Source organism: Podarcis pityusensis (genome assembly GCF_964106645.2).
Source record: "Podarcis pityusensis genome assembly, chromosome: 12".
Taxonomy (NCBI): Eukaryota; Metazoa; Chordata; class Lepidosauria; order Squamata; family Lacertidae; genus Podarcis; species Podarcis pityusensis.
The window spans coordinates 57466397-57481652 of NC_138037.1; positions in this window are offsets into that span (position 1 = coordinate 57466397).

Sequence of the window (15256 nt, forward strand, 5' to 3'; positions counted from 1 at the left end):
CAGCACAAGAAGAGCGATCCCCTCTTTGGCAGTTAAAGCAATGCAAGACTTTGCATGCATGCCTTTGACATAGGCCTCTTTAAGGGGCAGATCTACTAGGAAACTAATGAAGCTTAAGCCTCAGGGCCCCTAAACCTAGAGGGGCCCCAGAAGCAACTTTAATTGACATTGCTTAAAAGTTTTGGGTATAGTAGACCCAATTTGAGTTTGTTGTTCTTGTATCTATTTCAACATTCCCAGAGTTTGAGAGTCAGTAGCACATTGAAGAAGATAACAGGGGTTACCTAGACCTTGATGTTGATTGTGACAGTTCAAGCTTCAGGGCCCACAAAATGTAGGTCTGCCACTGCTTTGTACATAACTAGAGCCACTCTGTGTAGTAACAGACAGCTGGCCATAGATATAGTTGTTACTAAGGAGTAATAACATGTTCTCTGAAATGTATTATTTATTTGTTCATTTGTTTATTGAATTTATATACCACTCTATACCTGGAGGTCTCAGGGCAGTTCACAGATTTGTTGATGTTGTTGTTGTTAATTTATACCCCACCTTTTACCTAACAGGTACTCATGGCGGTTTACAGATAAAATGAGAGCCACTAAAATGTGCATAAACATATTTTTAAAACCATACAAATGATTACTACAAAAAGATGCGTGGCACCAGCCCTTTCATTAAAAGCAATTAGTTCCCAAAGACCTGTTGGGACAAAAAGGTTTTTACCTGCTAGTGGAAGAACAAGGAGGGAGCAGCTAACAGATACCCTGAGCTTCAGCTATGTAGGGTGTTATAGGTCACAACCAACACTTTCAATTGTGTCCAGAAAAAGACCAGTAGCCAGAGGAGATGTTGTAACAAGTCTGCTCCCTATAAATGTAGAAGGGGACTGCCCCCTGCCCTCCATAAATGTTGATCCTTGCCTAGATTGGGGAAGTTTGGGGAGATACCTCCTTTGAGTGAGAGAGATCATTAAGGAGGAGGAAATAACAAGAAGGAGTTCCCTCTCTTTTCACCACCTTCCTTAAGGAGCATGACTTTTAGTTGCTCCTTAAAGGCAGTAACAAATTTATATTGTTCCTCTATCACCATGGACACCAAATCCAAGGGGCTGAAGTGACTTCAGCCCCCCATGTAGTTGATGGGGCTGAGCCCCACCAAAGTTGATGGGCAGTTGTTGATGCCGCTGCTGCAAGGCATGCCAAGTCACCACTGGCATGAGACCTCCAGACTGCCAACACAAGGACTGCCACACCACTGGCATAAGGCCTCCAGGCTACCACCACAAGGCATGCTAGGCTGCCGCCGCTAGGATGCCTGCTGCAAGCAGGCCTGCTAGGCCACCGACGCCAATGTACTTCTGGAAGCTGGCACCAGAAGTGCGCTTCTAGAAGTACATTGGTGGCTTCTGGAAATGCGGCCACAATGGCTCGTGGTGGCTCATGGCAGTTCCACCTCCTCCTCCTCCTGCTGCCATGGAGGGGAAGCAGCCCTCTGCCCATGGCAGCAACAGCAGGAGGAAGAGCTGTCAGCATTGCTGGCCATGGAAACTGGGCTGCCACATGACGCCTGCATGTGATGTCATGACTTCACATGCAAAGTCATGACATCGTGATGACATCAGCCCCGCCATCTCCTACCTGAGTTGGTGTACACCTGCAAACTCTGTCCTTTGGTTTTCCTAGGTAAGAATCAGAAGGTTTTCTTAAAAGAGGCAAGAGGAACATGCCCCGCCATTCTTTGCAGCTTGATAGACCAAATGGGTGAAACTCAGCAGCCACCCATATGATACCTGCAGTGATACCCAAATCATGACACAATTGGCTCTGTGGTTTCTAGGCATCCTAGAAGTGTTGGCTCCTAAAGACGCCCCCCCCCCCGTATAGTCTATTTCATGGGTTATATTTTGTAAGACAAAGCATTCACGACAGCTCCTTCAATAGCTCCTTCAATAGTGGTGCCCTGAGCTACCTGCTGTCAACTAGCAAGCCATTTTTAAAGTAGCTCACTGAAAACTATTCTATGTGCTTCAGCAATCAAAAAGATAATTACAAGAACTTTGGCATGCTTTATGCTCTGCTCTCCATAGGGTGCCTGTTCTCCACTGGATTCTCCAAGCCATTCGGAGATGGGTCAATACCACAATCCCTAGGAAGGATGTAACCTGCGGTGTTGTGTTTTGATGTCTTTAGACATGGTTTTCTGGTTCCCCCAGTAGGCTTATGATGCTGCCTGTGGAGCATCACTCTTCCCTTGGAGATCTAGTCAGTGTTGAGGACTTACTCCTCTTCTCTGATTGCTCAGTGCCGGCAGCTTGCTGGGTTTATGAGTGAATCAGGACTTCAAGCACACGGATGGCAGCTTGGAGATAGCTTTGTGACTTCTCCTGAAGTTGTGCTGAAAATACACAGCAAGGCCCCCCCTCTGTGGCTGATACAAGCCACGGAAAGCCACTACCAGATTTATTTGGAAAGAAGCAAGAAACAATCTTCTAACCTAAGTACATCCTCTAAGCATAGAAACGTATGTATTTAAAGCAACACTATCCATGCAAAATAGGCAGACAACAGCAGGCCTGGAGGAACCCAGCAGTTTGAGTGCAAAATCTTTTGGGGAGAAAAAACAAAACTGGAGGTCCCCTTCCCAAAACAGCTCACTGAACTGAACATAAGAGAGTCCTGGATCAGACCAAATGTCCATCTAGTGCAGCATCCTGTATTCACAGTAGCCAGACAGATGCCACTGGGAAGCTGAAAAACAAGGACATGCATTACTATGTGTAGTATTCTTTTATTCTTTATTAAATTTCTATACTGCCCTTCATTGGAAGATCACAGGGCAGTTTACAATATAAAAACACCAAAATACCATATTAATAAACCAAAACGCAATAAAAATTGTGTGAAGCAATACCTCTTCTAGTCTGTCCCCAAATGTCCCACTGTCAGCTTCATTATATGATCCTGGTGTCAGGATCTTTGTATCCTGTGGCAGGCTGGTGCCTAACTTGAAACTTCAGGTTTCAAATTTAAGAAGCTTGGACTTGAGGGTAAGGCCTAGGCCATGAAAAAGCAGTTTCTCTCCCTCATTTAATTGTTGGCTGGCCCAGCATTCACAGCACCAGCATCTCAAAGATGATTCTAGCAGTCCGAAGATGGACATAGTAATTTTTCAGGGTGGACGTCTGCAGTGTCGCAGAGCACAATGGGCAGAGGGGCCCCCTGAGCACACCAGGGTACTTACCACATTTCAAAGTTAATTCACATGGCCATTGAAAGAGGCTTCTCATAAGATTATTAAGACCAGAATCTAAAAATACTGAACTGCAGCATGGAGATCTAACTCAGGAGAGGCAGCTTGGTCTCTTGATGCAAAGCCTTCCTCCCTCTGTTTCTCAGGAGGCTTCTGACACATCACAGCAGTCAATCAGTTGGAAACTGGTTCTTGCTATGTAAGAAATGGGACTGTTAGAATAGGATTAGAACAAACTGGGCGAGAGAAGCCCAGCCCATGGATGTGATCCTCACTGTCATCAGGAGGGGTAGAGACATTCCCAAAGCAATTTCAAAGCGATTTCCTAGTAAATCTTTAAAGAGATTTTCTAGTAAATTGTGTAAAGATGAATGGCATTCTCTGAGTGGGGGTATGAAGAGCAAACTAGGGGAAAAGTATTGTTTCTTTACTGCTAGGCTTGTGGGAATGCATTAGTATAATTGTCTAACCTTGTGTCTTCAAAGTACTTCTATTTTTTTCCACGATAAAGGAAAACATTGATTTTAGAGGGAAAGAACACAATATAACTTTGCTTTTCAAGTGCAATGCAGAAGCTAATATATGGAGCCCATATATCTAAACAGTTCCAAGGCCAAAGAGCTTTAAAACAAGACTCCACACAAACAAAAACTACCTTATAGGTAATAGACTAACTTTATTTTCGACAGTCTTCATTTTCGACAGATAACCTGAGTCTGAAGTTCAAGGTAACTTCCTAAGGGCTTCTTTTCAGGTGAGAATATTACTGGCAATAGCCCCCATATCCTTCATTCTCTCTCTCCTCCCTTATTTTTCTCTCTTTAGGTCTTTTGTCTTCCATTGAGTCCCAGACTGAGTTCCTCCTGTCTCCTTTTGTTCACTCTGCTCTTCCAGTAATTCATTCTACTCTTCTGAGTCAGGGATCCTCCTCATGTTCCCCAGCCTTTGCTTTCAGGCCCTTCAGCACCTGATAAGACTGAAAGCTCAGCTTTTTACATTGTGAATGATAAAAAATATCTGCCAACAATTCAGCCACACCTTTCTAAAGCAGAAGAACTGTCTTTCAGAGGGTTGCTTTATTTATAATGGTGAGCACCTCAGTGAAAACCATTGGGTTAGTCAGCAAAAGCTTTGATCCTGCACAGATTTATTGAATGCAATTTGTTTTCTTGGTTGGTTGAAGTTGGATAAAATATTATAGGTCAAAGATAGAGGCCAACTGATTGGATCAAGTGAACACTCCAGAATTCGTTGTGGGTGAATAAATAATAATAAGTAATACAGTTATACACAAGGAGACTTTATTATTGTTTGTACTCAGGATGCTGTGCACGTGATTGGGTCAATTTGTGCCCCGTCCAGATTGGGCTGAAGCAGTTATAAATCCCCTCAGAGCAAGTTGGGTTATTCTGAATCAATATGTAACAATTTGTGCCAATTTTTAATTTGATACATTTTTTAATTGCAACACTGTATAAGAAGAACACCAGGATGAGGCAAGGGAGAGTTGGAGCTAGAACAATCTCACCCCACACAACACTCTCATTTGTAGTGCATGCGTTGGTGGAAGTGGTGAAGTCTTAAAACGGAGAACTCTTTTGTAAGTTCTGTCTCATAGGAAGTGTTTGATGGGGTTGGTGGCATTTGTTCTGTTTGTGTTTGCTTCCTATCATTTCCCAATCAATCCATGTCTTTCCATTTTTTTGAAATAAAATGTTTATTCCCTGTAATTTAGTATTCCAATCCTCCAGTTTTGGCTCTAGTTTTTGGCAAGGTATATTTACAGCTGTGTTCAGTTTTCTGTGTCTGTCTTTTTTCGTACTTTGTCTTGTGTGCGTGCTTTGTGAGTACATTGCACATAGCTCAATTGCTCAGCAGCCACAAACCAGCAAGCTATACAACAGCCTAGTTATACAATACAACAATTTCATTCTGTTCTCATTGCTTAAAATGATTACTATTAGTACTAGTATTTATTAGCCATCCTAAAAAAAGAGAGATCATATCAGCCAGGCTTCTGACTTTAGGATTTATTACTATTATTATTTCCAAGTGCTAACCACAAACAATAAGAAGCAGCCAGCTTGAGTGGTGCAGCCTTGTGGGGTTATGTAATTTTATTTTTATATAACCATCCAGCCAAACCTTGTGGGCATATCAGCCAGCTTGTGGCATTATTATTATTATTATTATTATTATTATTATTATTATTATTATTATTTTCCACCCCTCTTGCTGCTGTTGCTGCTGGCAATATACACCCAAATGGCCTTAATACATGACTAAGAAGGGGCACAGGAAGCTGGTTTATCACTGGCTGGACCATTAGTCTGTGCAGTTCACCATAATATTACCAACAAAGAAAGCTGTTTTACACCATTGGCCTATCAAACCCAATATTTCCTTCTCTGACTGGCAGTGGCTATCTAGGGTCTCAGGCTAAGAGAGAAGAGGCTGAAACTTGGGATCTTCTGCATGCAAGGCAGATGTGCTACCATTAACTTTGGGCCCCATGCCTAGGAAGGGACCTATGGAGCTGCTGTCTGCTGAGACAGACATTTAGGCCAGTGCTGTGAACTCATAGCAGCTCTCCAGTATTTCAGGGAGAGGTCTCCCTTGGTCCTCTGGGGAGATACCAGAATTCAGCTTGAGGACCCATGTTGTTCAATAACGTCCCTGCTGGCTGGCTACACTCCACGCGATGGCTGGATATACCATCCTTCATCTGAAGACCACAGGGTGGATTACAGGAGAGAGAGAGAGAGAGAGAGAGAGAGAGAAAGAAATAAAGAAAGAAAGAAAGAAAGAAAGAAAGAAAGAAAGAAAGAAAGAAAAAAAGAAAATGAGAGCACAGAATACTTAACAAAAAAACAAGAACAAACCGACATGCAAAATTCCTTATTCAATTGGCATTGAATCAGTCCCTTCACTGAACAATATCCATCCTAAATTGTTTTTACACATTTTCTTAAAAACTTGGCAAGAGAGATAGTTTTCAAATGATAAACTTTCAGTTGCTTTTCCCTGGAGGAAGATGAGTTCTCATACACTCCAAATAGTGTTGACTTGGAAAGCTAAATTCACAAACAATTCCAGGGGGAGAAGGTTCAAATTAAGACGAGAAATAATAACTACTTTGTTCAAAAGCTGTATTTTTAATTTACAGATGCAATAGAGGCGGTGAAGAAGGTCCTCTTCACCATTGCTGTCACCACTTGGTAGGCTCAACGTTGAGCTCTAACCCATGTCCGGTCCAATTCAGAATGAGTTTTCTGTCAACAGTGCTCTGGCTGTCTCAGCAATTATTTCATCATCCTCAGCTATGGGGAAAACCATGGGGCTGTCCAGGGGGCAGACCATCTGAATTGGTCCCACCTCCCTGCAGAGGGAAAGGGTCGCAGAGATGTCCAGTTGCACCAGGAAGTGATCTGACCATGGCACTTCTTTTGTTTTGCTTTTACTTAGTGTCAGATCACCCACATTCATAGAGATGAACACCAGGTCTAAGGCATGTCTGTGAGTTGGGCCAAACTTATTTAGGGACAGCCCCATGGAGGCCATGCTTTCCACGAAGTCCCGAGCGGCCCCTTGTAAGGTCGTGTCGGCATGGATGTTAAAATCCTCTAGGACAACCAAACTAGGTATCTCCAGGAGAACATTCGCCACACCTGAAGCAGCTTGGGCAGGGAATCCTTGGTGCAGCGGGGAGGTTGGTGCACCAAAAGGAATCCTGTACTGCCCCTATTGCCCAGCTTTCAGAAAATACACTCAGAAAACTGGGTCATCCCAATAGGATGCCTGGTGCAAGCTAATGACTTCCTAAAATCACTGTTAACCCCCTCCCCGCCCATGTCACAGGGTTCTGTCTTGGGCCCGGTCTTATTCAACATCTTTATCAACGACTTGGATGGACTCAAGGGCATCCTGATCAAATTTGCAGATGACACCAAACTGGGAGGGGTGGCTAACACCCCAGAGGACAGGATCACACTTCAAAACGACCTTGACAGATTAGAGAACTGGGCAAAAACAAACAAGATGAATTTTAACAGGGAGAAATGTAAAGTATTGCACTTGTAGTTTTCCTCTGCTACAGTGGGTGAAGCCAAAGCATTATTAATTTATTTAATTTATTTAATTGCCTTCCACAGGAGTCTTGAGGCAATTCACATAAAAACAACTAAAAATAGCTTTTAAAAAGTACAGAATCAACAACAGACCTCAGAAGAATTAGTCACTGCTGATCTGACATATCAAGGATGAATGGACTCCTTCTGTCCCCTGAGAAATTTTGCTGCCCTTATAAAAAATGTGTTACATTTCCTTCAAAATTCTCCCATGTTTTCTTCAGCAGAGATATCTGCATTTGCCTTGAATTTTGCATCAGGCTGGATCCAATGGTAATCTAAAGATGCACCAAAGCCTTACTAAATAATTGTTTACCAGTGTCCCTCAAATGTCTTGCCAAAAAGGTATTTCCAGATTTACCTTGAAATTCTACTTTAGGTAACATTCAGCGGCAACTCTAGCACCCATATTTACTGCAGACGTCCCCAACATGGTGTCCTCTGGGTAGTTGTGGGCTGTAGCTCTGCCATTTGCTGGTTAGGGCTGATGGGGTTTGTGGTGCAAAATGGTTGGTGCTCTCCCGGTTGCTACACATGGACCTCTCTTTGTTGTTCTCCAAAGTGAGATACATAGGATAAATTGCATTCTGATAGTTTCTTTTGCCCTCCAGACCTTCACTTATTAGAACTTTTAGAAGTTGTGTGGAAGTTTAAGGACGTCGTAGCCAATTCTGCATTTCTGCCATTGTTGAAATACTGCTCAGCTTGGATTAAGCCAGCAGTGATAAATGGGACAGTAAATTTACTTGTTATGACTGTAGAACTGAGTGACTTTTGGGAAGCCTGCCTAGAAAACAAGCTCACTTTGGATTTAATTATTTTCTCGTTTCTCCACATTCTAAGGCTGTCTGACACTAAGCTGTGACATAGAAGCCTGGGAGCCCTTCTATCTGGGAGTGAACTACTGTGACCAGTTCAGCAACGAGCATAAATATCTGCCTACCATGTTTGTGAGAACTTCCATGTTCTGCTTAATATGTAGTAAAAGTTAGAGATACTCCCTTTTCCTCCTTTCCACAATTTAACTGGGATATGCAGTATATAAAAATAAATGGTCATAAAATGTTCACTAACAATAACAGTCACCAGCAATTGGAAGCCAGTTGTAGCCTTTTTTCCTTGGAAGTGTGCCTCGTTGACTTCTGTTATGGTGAAACAGGAAGAAAACTTGATGACCACACCTTTTGTCTGATATGTGTACTGAACTAAAGATATAGTATTAAATTTGTGAGATTTCCATTTGCATGGGAAATAAGGTCCAAAGCTTATTTCAGTTATTTGTTCAGTTAAAGAGTAATTACTTTTGTTGTCTTTTTCAGAGCCAGGTTGGTGTAGTGAGCTGTGTAAGCCTTAGATTCAAATCAGTACTTGGCTGCAGAGCTCACTGGATGATCTTCTGCTCATCACGATCCCTCAGCCTAACTTGTATCTCACAAAGCAATTGTGAGCATAAAGTTGTTCCCCCCATTTACCCTCCCCTGAGATTCTGAGAACCTTCGTTACATCCAGGGCCAGCTCAATACATTTTGGAACCTGAAACAGACCCCAAAATGGTGTCCCTGTTCCTACCAGTGAAGTAGGGGTGAGGGAAGAGCCACATCAGGAATGGGGGGGGGGAGAGAAATATTGACATTGGGACCTGCTGCTCTGGTGGATCTCTGGTGGATTTTGCTGCCTAAGGCAGTTGCCTGACCTTGCCTCATGGGTGGGCCAGTAATCCAGTTTGGATTACTGTAACATGTTCTCTGTGGGGCTGCCTTTGAAAAGTGCTTTGATCTTCTTGTTCCAACAGGCTTTTGAGAACTGATTGCTCTTACTGAGGGGCTGGTGCAGTGCTGTTTTTATTCCTTGATGTCTAATGCAAATTGTGTATTGCAAAATACAGACAGTGGATTGCCAATGGTCAAGTAAGTCCAGGAAGACATGATGAGCCCACTGCCATGTATTGCATTGCCGTTAGCCCAGCAGCACTTCTGCTGATCAGCCAGTGCAATCCTGACCATAGAGGATCACAAGCAGATAGCAGCTGCACTGGAAACATGCAGAGAGCATGTAACTGTTCTGTGAGAGAGATACAATAACGTTTCTCTTTCTGTAGAACGGAGTATTGGCTGCAAGTAGCAGTGCTAGAAAAGTGGGTATGGAATCTGATATGGGGCTGTGCTTTTTCTTCCTGAGAGAACTCACCAGAACAGAGCATTGGCACCTTTAAGTGTGATGCATGTTGCCATCTCTTCAATCACTCTCTAAATGAGCTCCTGACCAAATATACAAGGGGGCAGAGGTTTGGGATTTTTAAATATAAAAAATACCCATTGTGGTCCAGGTCCCCCTTACTTAATTTCAGTGTATTCTGAGTAGTTTCTGGGTTCCCCAAAATGTTTGGTTTCAATTCCTAGTTCTCCTTCCTCATTAACAGCTTTTTCCTACCTAAGTTGCTGTCCCTTAATTTCAGCCCCCACCAGAAGATGTCTTGGCGTCAAGCACAGCCTCCTACAGGAGCTTCTCCACTTTCCCAAGGTTTCTCCATCAATCACTCCCCGCCAGCTCTCCCATAAATACAAATTAAGAATAAAAGAAAAGGGGTGGCACCTTAATGCTCGTTGCAATAATGAAGGGCTGTTCCAAAAGACTCCTGGTCTGCATCGTAGCCCTGAAGGAGGAGCCTCTCAAAGGGCATCTCCTTTGGAGTTGTGCTGTCTGTGACAGCCCACTGCTGGTGGCCCATCACACTGTGACACTAGACATTAAATAGTCTGCAACTGGGTGTCAGAAAATGAGCCAAAAGTGTTACCTCCCTCACTCCTCAGGATTCTGCCAGGGCATTGGGGGCCAAAGGCTGTTTTTGCTGGTGTTTGTTTATTTGTTTGTTTGTTTATACATACCCCACCTTTTCCCATGACAGGGAATCAAGGTGGCTTACAGAAAAAAATAAGAACAGCTGAAAACGTAGAGATATATATGTACAGTAGTACCTCGGTTTACAAACTTAATCCATTCCGGAAATCCATTCTTAAACCGAAACTGTTCTTAAACTGAGGTGCACTTTCCCTAATGAGGCCTCTGCCACAACAAAAACAGCATGGCACCAAGGAAAGGGTGGGCATTACCCAGCCCTACAGCAGGCATCCCCAAACTCGGCCCTCCAGATGTTTTGAGACTACAATTCCCATAATCCCTGACCACTGGTCCTGTTAGCTAGAGATGATGGGAGTTGTAGTCCCAAAACATCTGGAGGGCCGAGTTTGGGGATGTCTGCCCTACAGCAACAATCTTCCAGAGCAGGACAGCTGGGGCAGTGCTCCTTGAAAACTCTGCAGGTGTGTGTGTGTGTGTGTGTGTGTGTGTCAGAAAATGAGTCAGGTGTGTTATCTATCTCCCTCCCTGCCAGGACTCTGTGAGGCTAGGGCACCTTCCCATGTACTGCACAGCATGCAGGAATGTGGGGGTGCAGGTGTTGTGCTTGGCTTTTATGGCCATGGAAGATCTATGCTAAAACCCGTCTGTTCCAAAAGCATGTTGGAAGTCTGCGAGTTTCAGGCTCAGTAAGCCTGGGAAACAAAGAGAGAGAAGAAAGATATGTTTTTAAATTATTAATACACTCCTGAGCATTTGTCAAGATATTTTAAACCATCTCTCACAGATCATGTTACTGTAGGCTTCATTCTGACACAGTACAACCAGCATAAATCAGAAGTAAATGAATAGAAAATCAGCACATTGATGCTACAATACAGTTGAATCTTACCTGCTTTTGCCAGTTCCAACCCATCACTGTTTGTAACACCATAATTACATGTTTTTCCATTCTTATTATTTTTTACAGTTAAATACATAAGGGATCTAACTGAATTTCCTCTCTCCTAGCCTAATCCCTGCTATTTCATAAGGCATAGGACTGTGTGTTCATCAGAAAATTGTTCTGTTCTTAGATGCAACTCTTCCATCGTTGCATCAGGGTGCCTTCAGAGCACAGTGCTTTTACAAAGGGCAGTTGAGTGTCCTGATCTTTGAGAACCTTCAGATGGGCTAATTTTTGGCATAATTCATCTGGAAATATTTCATTTTAATATAAAATATGAATAGAGCTCAGTTTTGCTCATATCATCTTTTTCTCAGAGCTGTTCCAAGTTAGTTGATGTTTAACATCTAGATTTAATGGGCAACTCCAGCAACACACCAGAGTTTATAACCATTTTGGAAGCAAGGGATTAAAGATTATTATAGTTCTGAGACAAGAAAGATAGAGTTCTAATAAAATACTAACTTCTTTTTTATGTGAAAAGGACATGTACCAAGAGATATGTAAATTCAGACTGCATAAGTACCTGCTCCTGATCAGACCAAGATTTACATGGTCAGCTGTGAAACACCAAAGTACTATTGAAAGTCTTTTCGTAAACATGACTTCCTCAGAAGTGCGCATGGTCAATGCCTTGAACTTGCAAGAGGCAGAGCGTGGGGGGTGGTGGGATATGCATGGTTTGGGTAGGGGGTGTCCATATTAGATGGTGGCAAAGGTATTGTTATGGGTGCCATGGGCATTTATGTAGCCTCCACTTCTCCTTGGGTGCTTTCCCCCAGCCATAGCCCCTCCTAGCTGTTGCTGAGTGGGGTTTGGATGAAATGGTTTTTGAGCTGGTGGCTTCCTATAGTATGGATTGCTGTGTTAGTCTTATGTGCTGCAAGACTCTGTTATTTCCCCCTATGTGGTCATCCTTCTGCAGTGTGTCCAAAATTGCTTTCTTTTCCTCAGTACTCACATTGACTTTTCAAATCAAATCATTCCCCTGATTCTTCAGTGCATGGTATGCATTTTTCACTCCTGCAGTTGATGGTTTTTACTGTGGAACATTGCTTTCTCCCCGTCTCTGGAGCATTGCTTTCTGGCAGAATGCTTTGTTCCTGCTTACAGTTGTTTTTAACTTCAGTTTTACAACACTTTTATTCTCTCTATACTTATTGTGTTCAGGAATGAGTAACTTCTGGATTATCCTTTCTTTGACACAGGAGCTTTAATCTAGGCCCAAGGACACATTCACAGCCAGGTATTGCTGACTGTATACTGTTTTGCTTGGATCCTTCCTGTGATTAACTAGGAACTTTTAATTTACAGAACTGTTTGGAAGGATCTGCTCCCATGGAGGGGGAGGCTGCGGTGGAAGCTGAGCCAGGGTTGCAGCGGTTGCTGCAAGCGGACACTCCATGCAGTGTTCCTGGTGCTGACCTCACCAGCAGTGGGGGCCATGGCTAGTGGGCAACAGTGGGGTGAACGAAGGCAACCCCCAGCTCTCCCAGCATGGGAGCCTACCAGTGTGTCCCCAGCCCTGTGCCTCATCACTGGGAGGGGAGGGGGCACCACCACTCACTGAGGAGGGAGGGAGGGAGGTGGGAAAGGGCCTGAGTGGGGAAGAGCCCCCCCTCGCACATGCCTCCCCCCCCAGCTGCAAATTTGTTTCTCTCAGTTTCTCATTTCCCCAAGCTTAAATTCAGTTTTCCACATTTCTGCAAAAAAATTTGATTTCGGAGGACAGCCTTGCTCTTGCCCTCTGCTGTTCATTGTAAAGGCCTTTGTCTATACACAATAAATTCATTTTTTAATTCCCACAAAATTCTTCAGAATTTTAGTGCGTCCCCCCCAATTAACACACTTCTGTGTGCTGTTTTGACTAACATACACATAAGCAATTTCCCCCAATATGATGTATATTTGTCTTCTTTCCCCTGCACATGCATATGTATACTTTCCCCATATCTATGCATTTTTGTAAATGTTTTTTGGTTGGATGGCGAAAGCTATCACAACATTCAGATGTGTGAATTTTGAAGGATGACTCATTTTCACTTTTCATATTGTTTCAGAAAATGCGGAGTTGTTAAATTTGGCTTTAAATGCAAATGGAATCAAAATTCTCCTTTACCCTAGCAAAGACATTATCAAACAATTTATTGGTTTTTATATTGCTCACTGCTCTGCCTGATCACCTTTGGAACTACAGTAAGTTATGGCTGTGGACCTGCGCTATAAAACATTTGGGTCAGAAAACCTGTCATACCCTTTAGACTATGATGTCAAGCTTCATGAACCTTATCTATGTCTACATGACAGTTTATCTTCCTTTAGATGCATCTCCCACACTCTCTGCTTTGTTTCAATTTGGTGGGAGTATAATTTTAAGCATATCCCTTTTTCCTTCCCGTTTCTGTAGTTACTTTTAGAACAAAGAGATGAAAGGCTTCACAAAGGCATCTTGTTACAAAAGTTGGGTGCCTCCTACTCTTTCTGCTGAGAGGTAGCAAGAGCCCGGGGGCTCCAGTCACTCCCCAGGGTCTGTGCTCCTTTGGAGAACTGAGACATAGCAGAGACTGTCCTAGCTCCAAGAAATATAGTTTATTCACCTATTTACACCTTCATTCTGCATGGGGGGAGTCCAGATCTTCTGCATGGTCATTTTGAGAGGGGTTGTCCCCTACAGCAGTGCAGCCCTGGAGTCCAAGGCATCTCTCCCAGCCAGCTCTGCAGCCAGCCTGCCCCCAAATAGATCCCAGGCTCTCTTCCTCCTTCTCCTTCCCAGAACCCCTTGCTACCAGACTCTTTTTTCCTGTCATCTCAAACACACAGTTACTCTGGCAACCTTCCAAACCCCTGTCTCTGTTCACACCTCAGGGCATGGGGGAAGGACAGTTCTCTTGCATTTCCAGTGGCCCTCAATGGCCCTCTGTTGTTCCTTGTTGGCCCTCGCTTGGCCAGGTTGTTTTGCATAGGCTAGCCCAGGAATTCCTCTGCAGTTTGTATTTCTCCCTTCACATCCCAAATCATCAAAATCCCACCATTTATTAATTTCTAGGATTTAGGGGGGTCCCTCTCCCAAATCTATAACAATACGTAGCACATTTAACAATATGCTAAAAATATAGACTTGGGGCTAAGAAGAGTCAAAGCTTGACTCTGGTGTCCTCCCTGATATCACACATATATATTGGACAACAACAACAAAACTATCATCGCTAACAGACACTGAAGCTGCAATCCTATACATCTTTTCCTGGGAATAAACCCCATTGAACTAAATTGGACTTACTTCTGAGCAGACATTTATAGTATGGCACTCTTAAGATGAGCATTTATCCTGATTTGTGTGCAGTGAGGTTAGAAGAATTTTGGCATTTACCAAGGATTTTTTCCCCTGATTTGTTAGTATGGAGTTTCGACGATGGATCAAACATTACCACACCCTTTCTAGGTAGTGTATTTCCCCATCGCTTTCCTTACTGCAGAAAGTATGATCTTTCGGAGAAATGGTTTTGTTGTGTAAAACCTCCAAATCAAATATTGCACAACCTCAATTTGCTGCTCTGTAGTTGAATCCCACCCCAAAATGGTGACACTCTGGAAGAGACCTTACATTGGTTTTATGAGTAATAAAACCAATAACTGATTGACACCCCCCCCCACAGAATCCTGGGAACTGTACCTTGATGAAAAGGGCGGGTGAGAATTCTCTTTTAGAGATTCTGAAGAGACATGACAAAACTACAATTTCCAAGGTTCCCCAGGGAGAAGAAATGTCTATTAACCAGTTTACATGTGTGGTGCAGATATGCCTCCTCTTTAAATATTAGAGCCTTTTCAAGTCGCACTTGAAGAATCAGGGAAAAGTTCCCCACTTCCCCTGGATGCTCTACAGGCTACTGACCTCTGCAAATGACAGTAAGTCTCTGCTGAATGAAGGATGAAGGGAAAGAGGAAAACATTAAGATATTTTGTTCTACTTTTTTGTGGCATGTTGGAAACAATCACAGGATCTATTTGTCATGCCCCAGCGTTGCCTTTGTTCCCCAGTAACGTCTGACAGGTTGAATGAAGAAAGAGTGAG